This window comes from Aedes albopictus, chromosome 2 (assembly GCF_035046485.1).
Source record: "Aedes albopictus strain Foshan chromosome 2, AalbF5, whole genome shotgun sequence".
Lineage (NCBI taxonomy): Eukaryota > Metazoa > Arthropoda > Insecta > Diptera > Culicidae > Aedes > Aedes albopictus.
In genome coordinates, this window is record NC_085137.1 from 365,393,433 (window position 1) to 365,399,763 (window position 6,331).

The 6,331-nt window shown below is 37.7% G+C and overlaps 1 long non-coding RNA gene across 1 annotated transcript; it reads right to left on the minus strand.

Moving 5' to 3' along the window:
• Positions 1–3,477: 3,477 nt before the first annotated feature.
• LOC134287258 (uncharacterized) lies at positions 3,478–4,959 on the minus strand. Its single transcript, XR_009997161.1, has 2 exons — positions 3,622–4,959; positions 3,478–3,577 (listed from the first exon to the last, which is right to left on the minus strand). It is a non-coding gene; the product is annotated as an uncharacterized LOC134287258 (long non-coding RNA).
• Positions 4,960–6,331: the final 1,372 nt, after the last annotated feature.

Genomic DNA, 6,331 nt, shown 5'->3' on the forward strand with positions numbered 1-6,331 from the left:
GGTATGATTACCTCTAAACGTTCGCACCATGGATCCTGTCCAACACACCTCCTGCAGCGCGACGATGCCGAACCCGCGGTCCTTCAGTAGATCGGCGAGTATGTGGGTGCTCCCAATAAAACTTTAGAAACACCAACTCTAGAAACCAACCACTGCACAGTGGGAAAAATCGACCCAAAAAACGGATCTTTTAACGCCGCTGGTTTCGGTACGTGAAGTTGACCGTTTCTGACGTAAAAAATTACGAGAAATCGATTGGTGCTAATTTCATTCACCGCACGGCACGGGAAGTGGTCCATTTTGCCCCATTTTGCCCTTTTTTCATACAAAAACAGAATCAAAATGTACTTTCAAATAACTTACAAGACTGTAGATAATTAAAAATAGCTGCAGGTGTAATTGGAAGTTAATAGGAATCATAAGAATACATGGAAGATCCTTTTAAATGCTTATTTTGCCCCATATGCCCCAACAACTCTCGGATATTAATAATTTTTCCTAATTATAAATGGATTTTTAATGTTACTGACATGAAGTTGATTTGTTTGGCATAAACAAAAAGCGCTAGATCCTTTTTCATCGAAATCATTTTCGAGAGTGGTCCCATTTGCCCCATTTTGCCCTATTTTCAGAGAAAAATGAGATTTAAAATGTATTTATGAAAAACAAATACTGCTATGGAACGTTGAAATAAGTTTTAGGTGCAATTGGAAGCTAAAAGTTATCATGCGCATATATGAAAGATATTTTTCCTATTTTACCCTACATGCCCCTAAAACTGCTGGATAATAACATATTTTGTATGGTTTTGTAATGTCGCTGGATACAAAACATGAAGCCCTGGATCTTTTTTTGATATATACAAATGCGGTTTATCGAATAATACTACAATCATTCCCGGATTAATATAATCAGCTGTCTATTTAACCCCAATTTTCCCTGATTTTTGTCATGTAATGAATAAATCAATTTGCCCCGATTTTTTGTCAAGTAATGAAAAAAATAATTTCTTTTATTAGTATTGGTACTGAAACCAATGCACAATGGTCCGAGGACCAACATTAAGTGGAAAAAATTAATAACTCAAAAACCATCCAAGATAGAGTCTTCATGTCTTCTAGACATTTGCTCGTGAGTCCAAGCCGCGTTATATGCAAAAGTGTCCTAAACGCCAAATCTTAAAATACTTCATATTTCAGCACCTAACTTTATTTCAGAAGATATCGAAATAAAATGTTCTGCAAAGTTGAAGAAGGTAAAAACCCCGACAACTTTCTCGAAGAGCAGTTTTTTCTATCTCTTCAATCTGAGGAGATATAACTTATTGAAGAAATAAAAAGTCCGAAATCGGTTTTTTTGTCATATGTCAAAAACTATCATTTTTTCAAGCCTACTATGTTCAGAGCAATTGTACATATTGCCAGAATACACATTTCGTCAGAAGACATCAAAGCTGTACGATGTTTCTATCAAAAGATATAAGTATTTTTGTACTTTTTTAAGCCAATTTTTCTAGCGTAACATTTGAAAAAGGCGCAAGTGAATCTTTAATTTTCTCCCACCACCGGATCTAGTATGACAAAAACTGCATTTTAACAAATTTTGGAGAGGGTGTTTTTTTGTTTTGCGTTTTAAATGTGATTTGATTATGACCGTATTTTAGGCATCAAATTCACGAAAAATGACATCCATAATGTCCGAGTTCAACATCTACTCGTGTTTCAAGATCACTTATCTTAAACATTCGAGTAGCGATGAACCCAATGTTGTCTTTTTTGTTTTGTTTTGTTCCTTTGTGTAAGTGAGCAAAAATATAATACAAATTTCCTATAGTTTTTCGATTTCTTAATTCATCAGATATATGCATCTGGTGATCGTATGCAAATTTTAAATTGAATTGTGGACCGTCCAGTTTTATATGTTTGACATATATTATGAAAGGCCTTTGATCCTAGGATAGGATGCGACACGTAGTCAGTCAATTTGAGACCAATTTGCTGTCAAACGGAGACCAGTCGCTGATTGGTCGAAATTGATATCCGTTTGCTGGGATCATATCGCTTTGTTGTTGGCTTGGCCGTGTTGCTAGTTTGTAGGTTTAGCATTTGATACCAATATTTAAAATCATTGTATTTTTTTTTATTCAAGCTTTATCGCCTCAAATATGTCAGCATTCAAAAGCAAATCAACCTAATGTGACTCCCATGGCTTGACACCGGTTAAAACCATTGCAATGGTTTTAACCGGTGTCAAGCCATGGGAGTCACATTAGGTTGATTTGCTTTTGAATGCTGACATATTTGAGGCGATAAAGCTTGAATAAAAAAAAATACAATGATTTTAAATATTGGTATCAAATGCTAAACCTACAAACTAGCAACACGGCCAAGCCAACAACAAAGCGATATGATCCCAGCAAACGGATATCAATTTCGACCAATCAGCGACTGTTCTCCGTTTGACAGCAAATTGGTCTCAAATTGACTGACTACGTGTCGCATCCTATCCTAGGATCAAAGGCCTTTCATAATATATGTCAAACATATAAAACTGGACGGTCCACAATTCAATTCAAAATTTGCATACGATCACCAGGGCTTAGGGACAAAACGTCGAAAGACAAAACGTCGAATGTCAAAACGTCGAATGCCAAAAGGTCGAATGCCAAAACGTCGAAAGGGGCAAAACGTCGAAAGGACAAAACGTCGAAAACGTCGAAAACGAGTAATCTAAGCAAATAGTGAGTTCTTTATTCTTTTAGAGGATACTCATTCTTTCACTTGTATCTGCCAACTAATTCAGAGGGGAGCCTTCCTGAGGCTCCTGAAACAACAGCTCAGGGTGGGCATGTTTCTTGACCAGTTCTTCGCGGGTAGGGAATATTCGCACTGTCGTATATAAAAACTCACATCACGTCACGTTAAGTGTAGGTATGTAACATTATTTATTCCCGGAATTTCCCGGCCTTTTCTTCTCTTACTTATTTGGAGCCCCTTCTACAGGCACCAGTGTTGCAATTGAACTAAACCCGAGCCAAAAATGAACTTAGCTTGGATGTGTTATCAAATCTTATGTGCGTTCTGACCAAGGTACTGCCCTAGGACTTTGTGACGCATCTGCATACATGCGTTGTTGCGCAAAACTATGCGCCACAATGAAGTGGGATATTTTGGCATCGGGCATACAGTGAAATCCGGATTTTCCGGTAATCCACTGTGACCGAACCGGTTCCCCCTCTCAATTGAGGGTGAGTTTCTGAATCAAATCGACCCAAGATTGCTAGAATCGGTGAAAAAATGGTAGAAACATGACCATTTCAGTTTACCAGGTACCAGGGCACCATGTTGGCATGTTGGCATTCTGCGGGTGCAGTTCTTGCTCAAGTTGCGTTTACTTTCGAGCTTACGTGCGTTCCAAATTTTGAACTGAACAATGTTCAAATATGTTTGATCGTAGCGTGCCGTTTTTGAACTTCAACGCAAATTGATCGCGTTCAAATGTAACACTGCGAGTGGCACAATGCTAGTGGCACCTTCCACAAATTTTCAGCATTACGCCATAACATCCTTCAGGGTGGCTACGATGGCGGCCTCTAGCTATCGTCGGCCGGATCTTTGGCACCTTTAGGGTGGCGATGGGGATCATCGGGCGCATTACTCCTTCAAGGGCGTCTGGTTTGGTTACGGCTGTCCTTCTCCGCAATTCATCCGGTATTCCAGAATATGGTACTAGCACAACAATGCCAAGTATTCACACAATAATCTTTACACAGCTGGTGGTTTCAACTCGGGTCTGAAGCATCATAGAGTGCAAAATGAATCATTGACCTTCAGCGCTTGGGCAGTAACCCGATTTAATGAAACATAATGAGTGTGTCCCCGTTAATTAGTTCGTCATCCTGCTATCTTGATGGATCTACCGTATTGCCACCCCTCTCAGGCTATCAGCAGGATTAAATCGATCCACACAAATCTCAAAAAAAAAATCTACACTGAACTGAGAACAGTTACACACTTTTCGACGTTTTGTCCTTTCGACGTTTTGTCCCTTCGACGTTTTGTCCTTTCGACGTTTTGGCATTCGACGTTTTGTCTTTCGACGTTTTGTCACCCATTCGATCACCAGATGCATATATCTGATGAATTAAGAAATCGAAAAACTATAGGGAATTTGTTTTATATTTTTGCTCACTTACACAAAGGAACAAAACAAAACAAAAAAGACAACATTGGGTTCATCGCTACTCGAATGTTTAAGATAAGTGATCTTGAAACACGAGTAGATGTTGAACTCGGACATTATGGATGTCATTTTTCGTGAATTTGATGCCTAAAATACGGTCATAGTCAAATCACATTTAAAACGCAAAACAAAAAAACACCCTCTCCAAAATTTGTTAAAATGCAGTTTTTGTCATACTAGATCCGGTGGTGGGAGAAAATTAAAGATTCACTTGCGCCTTTTTCAAATGTTACGCTAGAAAAATTGGCTTAAAAAAGTACAAAAATACTTATATCTTTTGATAGAAACATCGTACAGCTTTGATGTCTTCTGACGAAATGTGTATTTTGGCAATATGTACAATTGCTCTGAACATAGTAGGCTTGAAAAAATGATAGTTTTTGACATATGACAAAAAAACCGATTTCGGACTTTTTATTTCTTCAATAAGTTATATCTCCTCAGATTGAAGAGATAGAAAAAACTGCTCTTCGAGAAAGTTGTCGGGGTTTTTACCTTCTTCAACTTTGCAGAACATTTTATTTCGATATCTTTTGAAATAAAAAAGTAAGGTGCTGAAATATGAAGTATTTTAAGATTTGGCGTTTAGGACACTTTTGCATATAACGCGGCTTGGACTCACGAGCAAATGTCTAAAAGACATGAAGACTCTATCTTGGATGGTTTTTGAGTTATTAATTTTTTCCACTTAATGTTGGTCCTCGGACCATTGTGCAATGTTATCAAAAAGACATATATATGACTTTTTTATAATTTCAGCTTTTGATAGGGAATTAAGGGCATAATAAGCATTTTATCAAATATGTCAAATGTGCGCTAAACTGATTAAATAGGGCGTCTCAAAGCACCAAATTATATATATTGAGGATGCCTCATTTAATCAGTTGTGCGCATATTTGCCACAAATAAAGATTATGGTTAATGCTTATTATACCCTGTATTCCCCACCATAGTCATATGTTTTAACTGTCCTTTCGATTACATTGGTTTCAGTAACAAAAGTCCATCAATCCGGACAAATGGGGGCAATGGGCAATGGGAGCAAATGGGGGAAATCAATTCATTCATGAGGCGACAACAAATCAGGGCAAATTGGGGTAAAATGGACAGCTATTTGTACCCTCCCGTGATTGATTCTAAACCTTATCGATAAACCGTATTTGTATATATAAAAAATGATCTAGGACTTCATGTATTGCAACCAGTGACATTACAAAACAATAGTAAAAAATGTTATCATCCTGCAGTTTTAGGGGCATGTAGGGCAAAATAGGGAAAATATCTTTTTTTATGCGCATGATAGCTGTTAGCTTCCAATTGCAACTAAATCTAATTTCAACGTTCCATTACAGTATCTGTTTCTTATAAATACATTTTAAATCTCATTTTTCTCTGAAAATAGGGCAAAATGGGGCAAATTGAACAACTACTGAAGATGATTCTGGTGATAACAGATCTAGCGCTTTTTATTTATGCAAAAAAAAAAGAAATTTAAGTCAGTAACATTGAAAATCCATTCATAATCATGTAAAATTCACAATTTTAGCAGTTGTTGGGGCATATGGGGCAATATAAGCATTTAAAAATATCTTTCATATATGTTTATGATTTCAAATAACCTCTTATTACACCTGCAGCTATTTTCAATGATCTACAGTCGTGTAAGTTGTTTGAAAGTACATTTTGATTCTCTTTTTGTATGCAAAAAGGGCAAAATGGGGCAAAATGGACCACTTCCCGTACCGTGCGGTGAAAGAAATTAGCACCAATCGATTTCTCGTAATTTTTTACGTCAGAAATGGTCAACGAAACCAGCGGCGTTAAAAGATCCGTTTTTTGGGTCGATTTTTCCCACTGTGCACTGTCACGTCGGCTCGTCGGTGCTGGGATTACCTCCCGGTACCTTTACGGAAGCTTTGGGTTCTCCAAATACAGTACTAAATAGACAGGTTCAAGCTCCAGTCTTCGCCGGGGGTCATATTTTGAAATGGCCACCTAGGAGATAATATTTTACCTGAGATTCTACCGAGCCCACATGAGCATGCTAAATATCCGCGTGATTATTGCTTTGGCCATTGTATTGGACCCT